Genomic DNA, 19408 nt, shown 5'->3' on the forward strand with positions numbered 1-19408 from the left:
GCTAATTTCGGGTGGAGAGGTGTCTTGATACTCTATTGAAAGTGGGCAAGTCATAGGCAGGAGGATATTCAGAGCGCGGATTTGGGTTTGCAGAGTTTATGTGTGGGTTTCGAAGCCTTTCCCGAACCCTCTAGTGAAGCCTCGAGAGCTGCTTCAAACACACAAGCCTTTCCCGAACCCTCTAGTGAAGCCTCGAGTGCTGCTTCAAACACACAAGCCTTTCCCGAACCCTCTAGTGAAGCCTCGAGAGCTGCTTCAAACACACAAGCCTTTCCCGAACCCTCTAGTGAAGCCTCGAATGCAGCTTCAAACACACTCCCTCATACACAACTTCAAATTTGATAATACAATTTACACGATGAAAAAGTAATATACACGATGAATAATAATTATAAACCATAACCATCAATCATTTGTATTTTATGTCTCTTGTGTTTAAAAAAGAAAGGAGGCTACAAACAATAAGCGATTTCGAATTCAGTTTACAATAGTTATAAAAATGCAAGAAAAAAATAATTTGCAGTTAGAGGAACAATAATATCACCTTAAAATGGTTGGAAATAATTCACTCATTTGCATATATATATTTTATCTTGTGTATAAAAAAAGACAAACTACAAATAATAAGCTGTTCCGAATTCAGACATTTCACGGTAATTATAAAAAATGGAAGAAAGAAATAGTTGCAGTTATGGGGAAAAAAATAACACCTTGAAATGGTTCAAAATAATTCAATGTAATAAAACACCAGAGTCACCCTTTGAAAAATCACTGTAAAAGATTATATGCAAAAAAAAACAAAAAAAAAAAAACAGTTACATGAGTAGAAATAATAACTCAATGTATAAAAAAAAACAGTTGGAAGAGAAAAAAAAAAGGCGTTAAAATCCGAATAAATACTCAAAACGTAACAAAAATATCAGTTAATTGCAAAAGTGAAATGCGAAAAAATTAGCCCAAGAGTAAAACCAAAATATAAACCAAACTTACCAAACTAAACACTAATAACCCTCAAAAACAAGCCATACAGTACTATCCCCCAAGTAAATGAATAAGATAAAAAAAAACACATCTACCTGTTATCCCCGTAAAGGAAGGTAATATCCCCAACCAAAATTACTAAACTAAACACTAATAAACCTCAAAAACAAAACATACATTAATATCCCCCAACCAAATGAATAAGACCAAGAAACACATATATCTACCTGTTATCCCCGCATAGGAAGAATTATTCGAGTTGACGGACGGGGAGCGATCCGCCGAACCGGGCAGAATCAACCTCACCTCGTCGCTTTCTATCATCATTTCTGCGCTTCCCACACACACACCACTGCGCCCACACCACCCGCACCTCCCCTCACCCCCGCACCACCATCACCAGTCAGGGGGAAGGCGTGGTAACGGTGAAAATGGTGTTTGTTTAGGTTTGTTTATGAATGCGGGTGACGGTGTCGGAGATGGCTGACTTCGGTGCAATAGACGGATTCCTTTTCTCCTTTTATTGATTTCTTTCAGTTTCTTCGTCTATTCCGTTCCGTCACTTATTCATGTTCACCTTTGCGCTATTTGTGGACGGCCTGTGAGTATTGATTAGCGGACGTTGCGTTGGAATATAGATAATTGAAAGGTTAGTTTGGCTATTTCAGGGAGAGGGAGATGATGGTGGTGGTGGTGGTGGTGGTAGTGTTTGTGCTTTTTTTACGGGGTTACTAAATGGTGTGGATGACGTAAACACCCCCCCCCCCCCCACACTCACGGATGAATGAATCACCACCACTCTTACCACACTGCCTCCATCACCACCACCAGTTTCACCATCACCACCACCACTGACTCATCACCACTAACTCATCACCATCTACACGTAATACTGACACCATCACCATCACCACCATCATCACTACCACCACAAACACAGCTGTCATCACCATTCTCTCCCTCATCATCACTACCACCACAATCACTATATCAATAATATCACCACGAGTGTTGCATCATCACCATCACCACCACAAACATAAATGTCATCACTATCACCACCACTACAATCACTTATAACACTGACACTATCACAGTCACCACCACCACCACCATCACCACCATCACCATGTCTGTTCCTCCTCCTCCTCCTCCTCCTCCACCATCATCACCATTATCATCACCATCACCACCATCACCGCACTGAATCACTCTCACAACACAACTGCACGGACTCCACGGCTGAAATGTCACTGAGGAAGAGGAGGAGGAAGAAGAGGGGGAGGAGGAAGAGGAGGATGTGGAGGAGGAGGAGGAGGAGGAGGAGGAGGGAAGAAGCGGATGGTTGTTAAAAAAGTTAAAAATAATACGAGTTAATAATATGAGAGAGAGAGAGAGAGAGAGAGACATTTACCTTAGCACTGACCGCTTGCCTTAACTCCTCCTCCTCTTCCTTCTCCTCCTCCTCCTCCTCCTCCTCCTCCTCCTCTTCCACCTCGTTCTCCCACACCTCGTCTCCATTCTCTTCGATCTGATTTTTCTTTCATTCTCCTTCTCCTCCTCCTCTTCTTCTTCTTCTTCTTCTTCTTCTTCCCCTCCTCCTCCTCCCCTACCGCAATTTTTCAATAACAATCACAGAACAAAAGCAACAGCCATTTGCGATACGATCAATCCTCTCTCTCTCTCTCTCTCTCTCTCTCTCTCTCTCTCTCTCTCTCTCTCTCTCTCTCTCTCTCTCTCTGTATGATAGTTCGTACGTATACAACTGTTACATATTTACCGGAGAGAGAGAGAGAGAGAGAGAGAGAGAGAGAGAGAGAGCAGTAATTCCCTCTTTAATCATATGTGAACGAGAGAGAGAGAGAGAGAGCTCTGAAAACTATATCTCTCTCTCTCTCTCTCTCTCTTTTCCTCCTCTTCCTCCTCCCCTCCCTCTCTCTACGTCACTCCAGTAATCAATATCCCCACCACCTCCCGCCCTCCCTCCCTCCCTCCTTTCCCTCCTTCCTTCCCTCCTTTCCTTCCCTTCCTTCCCTAGATTTCTTCTCTCCATCCCTCCCTTCCTTCCCTTCCCTCTTTCTTTTTCCTCCTTATCTTAGTCTTTTATCCTTCTTTCCTACCTTCCTTATTCCCTCTCTTTTCCTCTTCCTTCTTTCTTTTCCTTCCCTTTCCTTCATCCCTTTCTACCCTACAGTATAACCTTTCCTTCCTTCTTATTTCTCCATTCCTTCCTTCCTTCCTTTCCTTTCTTCCTTTCCTTTCCTTTCCTTTCCCTTCCCTTAATCTTTCTTCTCTCCATTCCTTCATTACCCTTTCTTTCCCTTTCTTTCCCTTCCTTCCTCCTTCCCCTCCATTCCTTCATTCCTTTCTTTTCCCTTCCTTTCCCTTCCGTCAATCTTTCTTCCTTCCATTCCTTCCTTTCCTTCTTTACCTTTTCTCCCCTTTCTTTCCCTTCACTCTTTCCTTTCCTTTCCTTTCCTTTCCTTTCCCTCAATCTTTCTTATTTCCATTCCTTCCTTCCCTTCTTTAATCTTTCTCCCGTTTCCTTCCCTTCTTCCCTTCCTTCCTCCTTCCCCTCCATTCCTTCCTTCCTTTCCTTTCCCTCCCCTCAATCTTTCTTCCTTCCTTCCTTCCTTCCCTTCTTTAATCTTTCTCCCGTTTCCTTCCCTTCTTCCCTTCCTTCCTCCTTCCCCTCCATTCCTTCCTTCCCTTCCAAATATACTTTCTTTTCCCTCTTCTTTATCTTACTCCCCTTTCTATATATTCTTTCTTTCAATATTATCTCTTTTCCTCCTTTCTTTCTTCCCTTATTTATCTCCTTTATTTCCTTCTTCCTCCTTTTCCTTCCTTTCGTCAACTCCTCTTTGATTTTATTCTTTATTTCCTCCTCCTCCTCCTTTATTTCTCCTCCTTGTAATCACCATCTTTATCATTGTCATCCTTAATATCATCTTCGTTATCCTCCTCCTCCTCTTCCTCCTTCTACTACTACTACTACTACTACTACTACTACTACTACTACTACTACTACTACTACTACTACTACTACTACTACTACTACAAAATCCTAATAAACGAGTGAAGTAATGCAACGAGACCAAACGATAAATAACAACAATAACAACAACAATAATAATAATAATAATAATAATAATAATAATAATAATAATAATAATAATAATAATAATAATAATAATGACGAAAGGCGAAAAAGTTGTTCATAATTTTGTGAACGCTTTGAAAATAGGTCACAGAGAGAGAGAGAGAGAGAGAGAATCTATTTTTAGCTCGAGACAATTTTCATTCGAGGCATCTCTCTCTCTCTCTCTCCTCCCACCTCTTTAAAACAATCCCTCCTCCTCCTCCTCCCCTTCCTCCTCCTCCTCCTCCTCCTCCATTACATTGCAGAACGAGAGGGAGAGAAGGGGGGGGAGGAGAGTTGGGGGAGGGGGGGGAAGTGACCATGACCCCCCCTCTAATCTCCCCCCTCTTCTTCCCCTTCCCTTTAAATCCCCTTTTCCAAACCCCTTTAACCTTTTCCCTTTCCAATACGATTACTCTCTCTCTCTCTCTCTCTCTCTCTCTCTCTCTCTCTCTCTCTCTCTCTCTCTCTCTCTCTCTCTCTCTCTCTCTCTCTCTCCATTTTCTTCTCTTCTTTCCTCCCCTTCCTCACCTTTCCCTCTCTCCCTGCATTTTTTCCTCCCCTTTTCTCTCCCTCCTCCTCCTCCTCCATCCCTTTGTTCCCCTTCCCCTTCTCATCTCCCCCTTCATTTTCTTCTCCTTTCCTCCCCTAATCTTCCCTTCCCTTTCCCCCTTCATCTCTTTATTTTCCAATGTTCCTTCTCTCCCTTTCCATTTCTCTTCTTTTTTTCTCTTTTCCTTCTCTAACTTTTTTTTTCACCTCCTCCTCCTCCTCCCATAACCTCTTCTCTCCCCCCTGCTTTCTCTTATTTCCTCCCCTCCCCCTCCTCCCCCCTCCCATAACCTCTTTCCTCCCCTTACCTCTTCTTCCTTCCACTCTTCCTCTTCTTTCCTCCCCTCCCCCTCCTCCCCCCTCCCATAACCTCTTCCCTCCCCTAACCTCCTCTTCATTCCACTTTTCCTCTTCTTTCCTCCCCTCCCCCTCCCATAATCTCTTCCCTCCCCTAACCTCCTCTTCCTTCCACTCTTCCTCTTCTTTCCTCCCCTCCCCCTCATCTCCCCTCCCATAACCTCTTTCCTCCCCTAACCTCCTCTTCCTTCCACTTTTCCTCTTCTTTCTTCCCGTTTCCTCTTACCTAGCCCCCCCCCCTCCCTTCCTCCTCCTATAACCTCTTCCATCCACTCTTCCTCTTCTTTCCTCCCCTCCCCCTCCCCCCCCTCCCCCCTCACCTGCTGCCAAGGGGGGGGTGAGTCTCCCCATAATGGTGAACACTCGGGGTTGCGCTGGTGGTGGTTGCCTGGATGAGAGGGGCGCCGCTCCCTCCCCTACCCTCCCTCTTCCCCCTGCTCGCTCCTCCCCTCCTCTCCCCACGCCCTCCGCTCTCGTCAGGGTGGCGGCGGCGGCGGCGGTGGTAGGGGGGGCGGCGGTGGCTCACGGGGGGGAGGGGGGGGTTCACACGGGGTCAAGGGGTCAGCCGAGGTCAAGGTCACTGGGTTATGCTTGCTTGGCTCTGTTGTTGTCGTTGTTGTTGTTGTTTTTATTGTTATTCGGTTTTGTTAGTTTTGTTTTTTCTTTATTTTCTTTTTTCTTGTTTTGTATTTTCTTTATTCTTTGGTTGGTTAGTCTTATTTTCTTCTTTTCCTCTATGTTCTTTTTTTCCTCTCTCGTTTTCTTTTATTTTCTTTTTATTTTAGTTTTTCTCTTCTTTCTTTTTCTTGTTTGCTTTTCCTCTCCTTTGTGCTGTTTTTTCTGTCTTCTTTATCTCTATTTTCTCCCTATTCCTTCCTTTCTTGCTTGCTTTATTTTCCTTTCCTTTGCTGTCTTCGTAATTTTGTCTTTCTTTTCTTTCTTGTTCTACTTTCTCTCCTTTTCTTTTTTGTTGATTTTGTTGGCTGTCTCTTATCTCCTGTTCTCTCTCTCTCTCTTTATCGTTCTTTCCTTTCTATAAGTCTTCGTTACGTTCTATTACAAGTTCTCTTCTTATCTCTTCCACCTATTTACAACAGTTTCGTAAAAGGGGCAAAAAAGAACATCGTATCAATAACAATAACAATAATTTACACAAGTCCTCGCTTTAAAAATAACATACGCCTTCATTTTCTCTTTCCATCTATCTTAATTTATCTCCCATTTTCTATATTTGGCTTCACACGAATGGGGAGGGAGAGGGAAGGAAGGAGGAAGGGAAGGAGGAAATAAGGAAAGGAGGGAAGAAGGAAATTAGAGAAGGAAAGGAGGGTAAAAGGAAAGAAAAAGGGGAGGATAAAAGACGGAAAGGAGGAAAGAAGGAAAGAAGAGAAGAAGGAAATTAGAGAAGGAAAGGAGGGTAAAAGGAAAGAAAAAGGGGAGGATAAAAGACGGAAAGGAGGAAAGAAGGGAAGAAGGAAATTAGGGAAGGAAAGGAGGGATAGTGAAGAGGAAAGGAGAGGAGAGGGGGCAGGGAAGAGGAAAGAAGACGAAAGAGGAAGAAGAGGAACCAAGAGAAGCTATCAAATTATCCTCTCCTCCATTAGTCTTCGTTTTCTATTGCGTCCGATTTTTCAAAGTCTCCCCTTCGGCTTGTATTTCCTCCTCGTTTTCTTTTGTATCACGTGAAGAATGTGGAAGAAAGGAAGGAAGGAAGGATCAGATGAAGGAAAGAAGGTCAGGAAGGAGGAATGAAGGAAGGGAGAAGAGAATGTAAAGGATGGGATGAATGAAGGATGGGAGGGGGAGAAGGAAGGAAGGGAAGGATGAAGGATGGAAGGAAATGAAAGAAAGGTAGGGAGGGAGGAAGGAGGGAGGGAAGGAAAGGAGGGAAGGAAGAAAGAAAAGGAGGGAAGGAAGGAAGGAAAGGAAGGAAAGGAAGGAAATAAGGAACGGAGGAGGGGTAGGAAAGGTGAAAGGAAAAGGAGGCAAAAGGGAGGGAGAAAGGGAAGAAAGGAGGATGGGAAGTGATGGGGAGAGGGGAGAAGGGGAAGAGGAGTAACAAAAATGAAGGGGGGAAAGGAAGAGGAGGGTGGAAGGGAGAAAAGGAATACAGGGGGATGGGAAGTGATGGGGAGAGGGGAGAAGGGGAGAGTAAAAACAGAAGGGGGAAGGGAGATGGAAGGAAGGGGTGTAGAAGGGATAGCGATGTTTCCTCTTCTTCTTCCTCTTGATTTACGTTTTTTTTATCATTTACAAACTTATTCCTCTTGATTTCCAAACGTTACTCTTGTGTACAAACGTTTTCCTCTTCCCTCTTGGTAAACGTTTTATTTTCCAAACATATCCTCTTAATCTGCAGACGTTTTCCTCTTCATTTCCAGGCGTTTATTTATATACGTAAACTGAGGAGGAGGAAGAGGAGGAGGAGGAGGAAGAGGAGGAGGAGGAGGAGGAGGAGGAGGAGGAAGAAGAAAATTAAGAAAAAGGAAGAAGTGGAGGACATAGAATAGGAGGAGGAGGTTAATGAACAGGAGGAGGAGGAGGAGGAGGAGGAGGAGGAGGAGGAGGAAGAAGAAAATTAAGAAAAGGACGAAGTGGAGGACGTGGAATAGGAGGAGGAGGTTAATGAACAGGAGGAGGAGGAGGAGGAGGAGGAGGAGGAGGAGGAGAAAAAATGAGGAGGAGGAGGAAGAAGAAAATTAAGAAAAGGACGAAGTGGAGGCCATGGAATAGGAGGAGGAGGTTAATGAACAGGAGGAGGAGGAGGAGGAGGAGGAGGAGGAGGAAGAGGAGGAGGAGGCTTTCTTGATTCGTACAAACGTTACTCTTATGTACAAACGTTTGAGATGAGTAACAAATATAAATTTCTGATTTGCTAACGTTTATTTATTTTTTATTTTTTTTCGTTTTCGTTGACTTTTTCGTAATTCTCAAGCGGATTTTTTTTCGATAATTTATATATAAAAAACAAGAATTCAACATATTTTATTTATTTGTGTGAAGCCTTGTATTCATTATTATCATTATTATTATTATTATTATTATTATTATTATTTTATAGGCGTCCCCTTTTTCAGTTTTAGCAAATGGTGATTATATATATATATTTTTTTTTTTCATTTTACAATCAACATGTTTAAATATTTCTTCTTCTTTTTCTTCAAATGCACAAAAATCGTTCCTTTTAAATAATTTACAAATGTTCTTTTTTTCTTTCTTCACTTGAAAAAAAAACTGATCAATATATCGGAGAGAGAGAGAGAGAGAGAGAGAGAGAGAGAGACCTAAAGGAACGCAGCACAAAGGGACAAGCCAATAAAAGTCAATACCTAAAGGAACCAAAACAACAACAAGAAGAAAAAACAAGAAAAACAAGTTAACCAATAAAACATAGAAAAGGAAAAATAAAAAGCAATTAAAAAGAAAAAAAAAATACGATGAAGTGAAATAAAAATGTAAAATGAACAAGTATAGATATTTAATAATGTTTTTTTACGCTTTCCAGTTGCATTTATTTATTTATTTATTATTATTATCTCTCTCTCTCTCTCTCTCTCTCTCTCTCTCTCTCTTTCATCAATTTCTTCATTCACTCATTCTTTCTTATCACGAGTCTAAACCATCTCAAGCGTACCCCTTTTAACCTGTCTATTCCTCTTTCTTCAATATTTCTCTACTTCTCTCTCTCTCTCCTGACACCATATCCCTTAATCTTGCAATAAATTTCTTCATTAATACTCATTCTTTCTTATCAAGAGTCTAATCCATCTCAAGAGTACCACGTTATACCTGTCTTTTCCTCTACCTTCAATACTTATCAACATTTCCCTCTATTTTTCTAACATTTCCCTCAATTTTGCTATCATAAACTCATCACAAACTCATAATTTTTGCAGCGTGTCTAGGCCATTTCGGAGCAACATGATTCACCTATTCACCCACCCACCCACACACACACACACTACTTCTTTCCCCATCACCTCCAGACACACTCCCCCCCACACACATACACATTCTTTCTAGTGTTTGTTTACTGAGCGCATCTTCGTGACCTCTGAGCTTCACTTCACGTCAATCTCCGTCTCTTTAGCGCGTGTGACAGAGCTGTGAGGATAATACTTCTGTCTCTTACTCAGGCCCGTATTCTCAGACACTTTGGGTCTAACAACAACGATATCCAAAGGGCACAAGAAGGGAGGTTATTTGGGTTCTAATGAGTGTGTGTTTTGTCAGGTTGATGGTACGGAAGCTTTGTCAAACTATCATTAGGCTCATAACCCTACCCATGGAAATACTAACACAACAATCTCTACGTAAAAAAGCCTTGTCAAACTATCACCAGGCTCATAACACTACCCATGGAAATACTAACACAACTATCTCTACATACGAAAGCCTTGTCAAACAGTCATTAGGCTCATAACCCTACCCATGGAAATACTAACACAACTATCTCTACATACGAAAGCCTTGTCAAACTATCACTAGGCTCATAAAACTACCCATGGAAATACTAACATAACAAACTCTACATACGAAAGCCTTGTCAAACTGTCACTAGGCTCATAAAACTACCCATGGAAATACTAACATAACAATCTCTACATACGAAAGCCTTGTCAAACTATCACCAGGCTCATAACGCTACCCATGGAAATACTAACATAACAATATCTTCATACGAAAGCCTTGTCAAACTGTCACTAGGCCCATAACACTACCCATGGAAACACTACTAACACAGTAACCTCTACGAAAGCCTCACCAAACTATCACTGGGCTCATAACACTACCCATGGAAATACTAAAACAATCACTGCGAAAGCCTTGTCAAACTCTCACTAGGCTCAAAACACTACCCATCATAGAAATACTAACACAACCACTAGCAAAGCCTCACCAAACTATCACTGGGCTCATAACACTACCCATGGAAATACCAACACAACCACCACGAAAGCCTTGTCAATCTGTCACTCGGCTCATAACACTAGCTACCATGGAAACACTAACACAAACACTAGCAAAGCCTAACCAAACTAGATATCACTGGGCTCGTAAAACCACCCACCATGGAAACACTGACACAACCACCACGAAAGCCTTGTCAAACTGTCACTAGGCTCATAACACTAGCTACCATGGAAACACTAACACAAACACTAGCAAAGCCTAACCAAACTAGATATCACTGGGCTCGTAAAACCACCCACCATGGAAACACGGACACAACAACCTCAGCGAAAGCCTTGTCGAATGTGAGTGTGAAATGCTTGATAAAATGGGACTTACAAGCACCTCGATAAATTAAAGGAATATGACACAAAAAAAAAACGATATATAATGAAAACGAGAATAATAAACGAAATCCTTAACTCTACGGAACGAGAATGATAAAAATGTGTGATAAAGAAGTAAAATGATGAAAAAAAATTAAAATGAAGTATAACTAAAAAAAAAACGCAAAATGAATAGGAAAAAAATAATATACAATGAAAATTAAAATCGCGAACTTCACTTTTAAGAGAGAGAGAGAGAGAGAGAGAGAGAGAGAGAGACGCACGCGACACACACACACGGTCACCTAACACAGTGGAGTGAGGCGGGCCGTGTGCGTGTGTGTGTGCGTGTGTACCTGTGTGTGTGTGCGTGTGGGCAGGCGCGCACACACACATGCTCCTGGAACTCTCAAATATCGATCCTCCCCCTCCTCCTCCTCCTCCTCCTCTTCCTCCTCCACCTGCGTCACTCTCTTCCTCCTCCTCCTCCTCCTCTTCTTCCTCCTCCACCTCCATATCTCTCCTTCTCCCTCTCCCCCTCTCTCTCTCTCTCTCTGATCCCCTCTTCCCGTTTCCTCTTCTCTTTCCTCTTCCTCCTCCTCTTCTTCCTCCTCCTCCACCTCCATCTCTCTCTCTCTCTCTCTCTCTCTCCCTCTGATCCCCTCCTCCCGTTTCCTCTTCTCTTTCCTCCTCCTCCTCCTCCTCCTCCGCAAATTTCCTCCTCCGCCTCCTCCTCCTCCGTGTTCTTCTGCAGCCTCCTCCACCGCCCCATTTTCTTCCATCTTTCTTCTTCTTCCTCCTCTTCCTCCTCCTCCTCATCATCATCATCTCCTCCACCTGTTCTTTCTTTTGCATCCTACTTATCCTCTTCATTCACCTCCACCTCCTCCTCCTCCTCCTCTTCCTCTTCCTCCTTCTTCTTCTTCTCCTCCTCCTCCTCCTCTTCTTCCTCCTCCTCCTCCTCCTCCTCCTCCTCCTATTCTCTTCTCTTGGGTCGCGAACATGTCTTTCTCCCTTACGACAGGTGGAAGATGAGGAAGAAGAGGAGGAGGAGGAGGAGGAGGAGGAATAGAGGTCATTTTAAAGACAAAATCAATATGAAGAATTTTCTGCAAAAGCAAAATGAAGAAGAAGAGGAAGAGGAAGAGGAAGAGGAAGAGGAAGGGGAAGAGGAAGAGGAAGAAGAAGAAGAGGAAGAAGAATCGGCATCTAGTGACACAGACACAGACAAATAGAGAGAGAGAGAGAGAGAGAGAGAGAGAGAGAGAGAGAGAGAGAGAGAGAGAGAGAGAGAGAGAGAGAGAGAGAGAGAGAAAAAATTAAAGATACCTGCTCATGACAAAACACACACACACACACACACACACACACACACACACACACACGAGGAAGAAGAAGAAAAAGAAGAAGAAGAAGAAGAATCACAGACAAGAGAGAGAGAGAGAGAGAGAGAGAGAGAGAGAGAGAGAGAGAGAGAGAGAGAGAGAGAGAGAGAGAGAGAGAGAGAGAGAGAGAATTCTTAAAGATACCTGCTCATGACAAAATACACACACACACACACACACACACACACACACACACACACACACACACACACACACACACACACACACACACACACACGAGGAAGAAGAAGAAGAAGAAGAAGAAGAAGAAATAGTATTCCCATGATTTTTCTCTTCCTTCAATACCTCCTCCTCCTCCTCCTCCTCCTCCTCCTCCTGCCTCTCCATTTTCTCTCACGAATCCATCAAATATTTACATTTTCTGTGCCATCAGGAGAGAGAGAGAGAGAGAGAGAGAGAGAGAGAGAGAGAGAGAGAGAGAGAGAGAGAGAGAGAGAGAGAGAGAGAGAGAGAGAGAGAGAGAGAGAGAGAAGGAAGGGAAGGGAAGGGAAGGGAAGGGATGGAGAATAAAGGGAATGGTAAGAAAGGGAAGGGAAGGAAAAAGGGAAGGAAAGGGAAGGAAAGGAAGGAAAGGAAGGAAAGGAAGGAGAGAGAGAGAGAGAGAGAGAGAGAGAGAGAGAGAGAGAGAGAGAGAGAGAGAGAGAGAGAGAGTAATACGTTAAGAATGTCACTTCATATTTCCTCTCCCTCCTCTCCTTTTTTTCTCTCCCGTTTTTCCTCTCTCTCTCTCTCTCTCTCTGTAATCAGTGTAATTCTGGCTCTGAAACCATGAGAGAGAGAGAGAGAGAGAGAGAGAGAGAGAGAGAAAGTGAAGCTGCAGTGTTATAGGAAGCATGCCTCTCTCTCTCTCTCTCAAAGGAACAAAGGAGGTAAAATATAGGAAGAAGCGAAAGGAAGAAGAAAAATGAAAAAAAAATTACCTTCTCTTCCTTTTTTCAGTTAGAACGAAATGCAAATGAATAAAAAAATAAATAATGAGTAAATAAATGAATGAAGGTAAAGAAAAAATAAGAGAATAATAAATGAACGTAAAGGAATGAGGAAAAAAAACAATAGAGGAAGTAATAATGTGCCAATAATAATAATAATAATAATAATAATAATAATAATAATAATAATAACAATAATAATAATAAACAAGGAATATTATATGAATGCGAACCAAAGGAGTGAGTCTGTGTGTGTGTGTGTGTGTGTGTGTGTGTGTGTGTGTGTGTGTGTGTGTGTGTGTGTGTGTGTGGACGGTGAACTAAATGAATCGTAAAGGAATGAAACAAAGGAAACTGTGATATATATGAATGTTAGAAAGTTAAATAGAAGGAATAAAATAAGGAAAAATATATAGATTGAAAGAATTTAGGTAAGAAAGAGGAAGAGGTAGAGGAGGAGGAGGAAGAGGAGGAGGAGGAGGACGAGGAGGAAAAAAGAGTAAGGAGGAAGGAGAGGAGAAATAAAGAGAAAAGGGAAGATGACGGAAAATAAGAGGAAATAAGAAAACTGAAAAAGACGAAGAAGAAATAAAAGAAAAAGACGAAAAAGGAAGATGAAGAAGAAAAAAAAAAGAAGAAGGAAAAGAAGATGAAATATTGAAAAGGGGAGAAAGACAAATATGAAAGAAAAAGAAAATTACAAGAAGGAAAATAGAGAAAAACATGAAGGAAAGAAAAAAAGACAGAGAAAAAAAGGAGAATAAATGCGATGAATAGGAAGAAGAAAAAGAAGAAACAACGAGAACGAGAAGCAAAGAAAATGAGTAAAAAAGAAAATTAAATAAGAAAAATAAGACAGTTGCCAGTTAGCTTTTTGTTCCGAGAGGTTCTAAGAAGGGAAACAAAGGATAAAAAAAAGCAGACCGAGGACAAGGAGCAAAAGGAGACCCAATTAGGAAACTTTAATAGGAGAAAGAAAAATAGAGTAAATAAATAAAAAACCTTTCCTTTTCTTTATACTCTGAAATTTGAGTTGGATTTTTTTTTTTTTTTCTTCCATTTTCTTCGGTTTTTTTCTCCTTTTGTTTCTCTATTTTTTTTCTTTTCTTCATCCTTTTTTATCCTTTTATTTATTATTTTTTTTCTTTTCTTCTTCTTTTTCTCCTTTTATTTCTGTCTTTTTCTCTTTATTTCTCTCCTTTTTTTCGTTCCTTCATCTTTTTCTTCCTTTTATTTCTCTATTTTTTTTCTTTTCTTCATCTTTTTCTCTTTATTTCTCTTTTTTTCGTTTCTTCATCTTTTTCTTCCTTTATTTCTCTATCTCTTTTTTCTTCATCTTTTTCTCCCTATTTTCCTTCTTATTCTCCTTTCTTCATTTTCTTTTTTCTTTCATCTTTGTCTTTCGTTTCTTCTTTTTCTTCTTCTTTTCTTCCTCTTTCGTTTTTTCTTTATTTCTTCGTCTTTTTTTGTATTCTTATTTTCATTTATTTTTCTTCATCTTCCCTTTTCTCTCTCTTTATCATCTTCTTCCTCCTCTTCCTCCTCCGAAAAAACTAATAAAAATGATAATTAAAACAATAAAATATAATAAAAGAAAAAAAACATTAATCAGACATTCATTTATAACTCGTCTTTTTTTTCGTTTTTCTCTCTTCACGAATTCGCAAAAAAACACGAAATAATAAAAATAATAAAAATGAAATCAAGTAAAAATCAACATACTAATAATTCTACGCCTTCATATTCAAGACTTTTTATTTTTCTTCACTTCACGAATTCGCAAAAAACACGAAATAATAAAAATAATAAAAATGAAATCAAGTAAAAATCGACATACTAATAATTCTACGCTTTCATATTCAAGACTTTATTTTTCTTCCCTTCACGAATTCGCAAAAAACACGAAATAATAAAAATAGTAAAAATTAAATCAAGTAAAAATCAACATACTAATAATTCTACGCTTTCATATTCAAGACTTTATTTTTCTTCCCTTCACGAATTCGCAAAAAAACACGAAATAATAAAAATAGTAAAAATTAAATCAAGTAAAAATCAACATACTAATAATTCTACGCTTTCATATTCAAGACTTTATTTTTCTTCCCTTCACGAATTCGCAAAAAACACGAAATAATAAAAAAAGTAAAAATTAAATCAAGTAAAAATCTACATACTAATAATTCTATGCCTTCATATTCAAGACTTTTTATTTTTCTTCCCTTCACGAATTCGCAAAAAACACGAAATAATAAAAATAATAAAAATGAAATAAAGTAAAAATCTACATACTAATAATCCTACGCCTTCATATTCAAGACTTTATTTTTCTTCACTTCACGAATTCGCAAAAAACACGAAATAATAAAAATAGTAAAAATGAAATCAAGTAAAAATCAACATACTAATAATTCTACGCTTTCATATTCAAGACGTTTTATTTTTCTTCTCTTCACGAATTCGCAAAAAAACACGAAATAATAAAAATAATAAAAATGGAATCAAGTAAAAATCGACATACTAATAATTCTACGCCTTCATATTCAAGACTTTTTATTTTTCTTCACTTCACGAATTCGCAAAAAACACGAAATAATAAAAATAGTAAAAATGAAATCAAGTAAAAATCAACATACTAATAATTCTACGCCTTCATATTCAAGACTTTATTTTTCTTCCCTTCACGAATTCGCAAAAAACACGAAATAATAAAAATAGTAAAAATGAAATCAAGTAAAAATCGACATACTAATAATTCTACGCCTTCATATTCAAGACTTTATTTTTCTTCACTTCACGAATTCGCAAAAAACACGAAATAATAAAAATAGTAAAAATGAAATCAAGTAAAAATTGACATACTAATAATCCTACGCATTCATAATCAAGACGTTTTATTTTTCTTCCCTTCACGAATTCGCAAAAAACACGAAATAATAAAAATAATAAAAATGAAATCAAGTAAAAATCAACATACTAATAATTCTACGCTTTCATATTCAAGACGTTTTATTTTTCTTCCCTTCACGAATTCGCAAAAAACACGAAATAATAAAAATAGTAAAAATGAAATCAAGTAAAAATCGACATACTAATAATCCTACGCTTTCATATTCAAGACTTTATTTTTCTTCCCTTCACGAATTCGCAAAAAACACGAAATAATAAAAATAGTAAAAATGAAATCAAGTAAAAATCGACATACTAATAATCCTACGCTTTCATATTCAAGACTTTATTTTTCTTCCCTTCACGAATTCGCAAAAAACACGAAATAATAAAAATAGTAAAAATGAAATCAAGTAAAAATCGACATACTAATAATCCTACGCATTCATAATCAAGACGTTTTATTTTCTTCCCTTCACGAATTCGCAAAAAACACGAAATAATAAAAAAGTAAAAATCAAATCAAGTAAAAATCTACATACTAATAATCCTACGCTTTCATATTCAAGACTTTATTTTTCTTCCCTTCACGAATTCGCAAAAAACACGAAATAATAAAAATAGTAAAAATGAAATCAAGTAAAAATCGACATACTAATAATTCTACGCTTTCATATTCAAGACTTTATTTTTCTTCCCTTCACGAATTCGCAAAAAACACGAAATAATAAAAATAGTAAAAATGAAATCAAGTAAAAATCGACATACTAATAATTCTACGCTTTCATATTCAAGACGTTTTATTTTTCTTCCCTTCACGAATTCGCAAAAAACACGAAATAATAAAAATAATAAATATGAAATCAAGTAAAAATCGACATACTAATAATTCTACGCTTTCATATTCAAGACTTTATTTTTCTTCCCTTCACGAATTCGCAAAAAACACGAAATAATAAAAATAGTAAAAATGAAATCAAGTAAAAATCGACATACTAATAATCCTACGCTTTCATATTCAAGACTTTTTTATTTTTCTTCCCTTCACAAATTCGCAAAAAATAAGTAAATAAAAATAATAAAAATAAAATAAAATAAAAATCAACATAATAAATTCCGCACATTCATAATCAAGACGTGTTTATTTTTCACCCCTTCACAAATTCGCAAAAAAAAATAATAAAACCATAAAAATAAAATTAAATAAATAAATAAAAATAAGAAAAATAAAATAAAGATAAAATCAACATACTAATAATCCTACACATTCATATTTAAGACGTTTTAATTTTTCCTCCCTTCCCAAAATTCGCAAAAAAAAAAAATAATAATAAAATAAAAATAACATATATACACTAATTAAACATATTCATAGTCAAGACATTTTTCCCCTTCACAAACTCACAAAAAAGCAAAACAATACAAAGAAAAAAATCCCTTAGAAAGAAAAAGAAAAAAATAACCCTTGCTCTCCTTTCCACCAGACAACTCAGACTCACACACTCACTCCTCCTCCTCCTCCTATTCTTCCTCTTCCTCCTCCTCCTCCTCTCTCTCTCTCTCTCTCTCTCTCTCTCTCTCTCTCTCTCTCTCTCTCTCTCTCTCTCTCTCTCTCTCTCTCTCTCTCTCTCTCTCTCTCTCTCTCTCTCTCTCTCTCTCTCTCTCTCTCTCTCTCTCTCTCTCTCTCTCTCTCTCTCTCTCTCTCTCTCTCTCTCTCTCTCAAATCTGGGTAAGAGAGAGAGAGAGGAATGTCGTACTCGTGGATTTTCGACTCTCTCTCTCTCTCTCCCTCTCTCTCTCTCTCTCTCTCTCTCTCTCTCTCTCTCTCTCTCTCTCTCAACGTGTCGATTCCCTCCCTACTTAGGCAACCGTTCAGAGAGAGAGAGAGAGAGAGAGAGAGAGAGAGAGAGAGAGAGAGAGAGAGAGAGTTTACTCCACTTATATGCTTTTTTTCTTGCTTTCTTTTACCTTAACAGAAAAAAATAATTGTGGTCGTTTCAACATTTTCTTTTTCTTTCTTTTTTTAACTTATTTTTCAGGGCACGCTTTTGTTGTTGTTTTTGTTTGTTGTTTCCTTTGTTTCTTTAGTTCACATTTTGCTTTACTCTTCAAAAATAATATTACTGACGTTTCTTTTATTTGTTTGTCTGTCTGTCTGTCTGTCTGTCTGTCTGTCTTTGTCTATCTTGCTGTTAGTTTCCTTCAATGTTTTATTTTCATTTATTATATTTGTATTTTTCTTTATCTATCTGTCTGTCTGTGTGTCTATCTCATTGTTCGCCTTGTTGATTAGGTTTGTTTTCCTTTGTTCGTATTTTTCTTTGTCTATTTGTCTGTCTGTCCGTCTGTGTGTGTGTGTGTGTGTGTGTGTCGGTAAGAAGTATACGGATTAAGGGAAACTCAAGACGGATTGTGAGTCGGATGCGATGCTCAGCTGTTCGTGTGTGACGTCATGACCACGTGACCAAAACAAACATGGACGATGACATGCAAGAAGAAGAAGAAGAAGAAGAAGGACAATAACCAAAACAAGAAGAAAAGGAAGACGTAGAAGAAGAAGAAGAAGAAGAAAAAGAAGAACGAGGACGAGAACGAGAACAATAACCAGAACAAGAAGAAAAGAAGAAGAAGAAAGAAAAGGAAGGAAAAGGAAAAGAAGGATATGGAGAAGAAGAAGTAAGGAAAGAAAAAAATAGTAATAATAGAAAAATAGTAGAAATAGCAAATAAAGTAGAAAAACAAGAATAAAATCAACATAATATAACCCAAGAACAAACAAATGCAATAATAATAATAATAATAATAATAATAATAATAATAATAATAATAATAATAACAAAAATAACAATAACTCACCTGGTGTATCTGTTTCTGGGATTGTTATTTTAGCTTCCATTTTCCTATTTTTCTTTCTCTTTTACTTCTTTATTTCTCCCCACAGTTATCAATTTCCTTTATCCCTTCTTTTCCTCGTTATTTCTTTTCCCTTTTCAATCACTTCATAAATAGTCACTAAATACGATTAACAATTTTTTTTACTTTTCTTCTTCCTTTCTTCTCTCCTTTTATTTCCTTTTCTTTTCCCTTATTTCTTTGCTTTCTTTTCTATCCTTCCTTCTTCACATAAACTCAAAGCTCACTAAGGAACCAAATACAACGCAATCTGTCAAAACCAAACAAGAACCAGCGAATTAGCACATTAACCTTCTAAATAACATACGGTCTTTCTACCCAACGCTAAAAACAACAAAATTAAAGCAAATGAAAATAACAGCAAATAAATATAGCTCTCTTAATAAGCCCTCCATAAAAAAATAATAAAACTATCAACAAACAACCTACAAAATTCTGCCTTACTAAGAGGGATCTCACATTATTACCAACTCAGAATATATACTAAAAAAAATTCATCTCGGTTTTTTTATTCATTTTTTTTGTTTTTTACTTATTTTTTTTAGGTTGGAATCTCTTCTGAAAACACTTGAAAACATAACGAGAACTTTTAAGAGTGCAATTAGTGGTGAGAGAGAGAGAGAGAGAGAGAGAGAGAGAGAGAGAGAGAGAGAAAGGAAAAACAGAAAAAAATGAAAAATGAAAAAAGAAAAAGGAAAATATGAAAAAAGAAAAGGAAAATATGAAGAAAAAAGGAAAAAAATAAGAAAAACTAAGTAGATAAAGAAAATATAAAGAAATAAAGAAAGAATATAAAGAAAAAATGGAAAAAAGGAAAATATAAAAAAAGGCGTACAGAGAGAGAGAGAGAGAGAGAGAGGAAAAATATATAGAAAAGACAAGGAAAAAATTAATAATATAAAGAAAAGACGGATAGATAAAGAAAGATTAAAAAAGGAAAAGTATAAAAAATAGAAAAAA

At 38.0% G+C, this 19408-nt stretch overlaps 1 protein-coding gene across 3 annotated transcripts in view; it reads right to left on the reverse strand.

Annotated features, from left to right (window-relative positions):
• Positions 1–19408, reverse strand: part of LOC126981831 (protein GDAP2 homolog) — a 54014-nt gene that overhangs the window by 11559 nt on the left and 23047 nt on the right. The gene's annotated exons all lie outside the window — the stretch shown is intronic.

The sequence above is a fragment of the Eriocheir sinensis genome, chromosome 49 (genome assembly GCF_024679095.1).
Source record: "Eriocheir sinensis breed Jianghai 21 chromosome 49, ASM2467909v1, whole genome shotgun sequence".
Lineage (NCBI taxonomy): Eukaryota > Metazoa > Arthropoda > Malacostraca > Decapoda > Varunidae > Eriocheir > Eriocheir sinensis.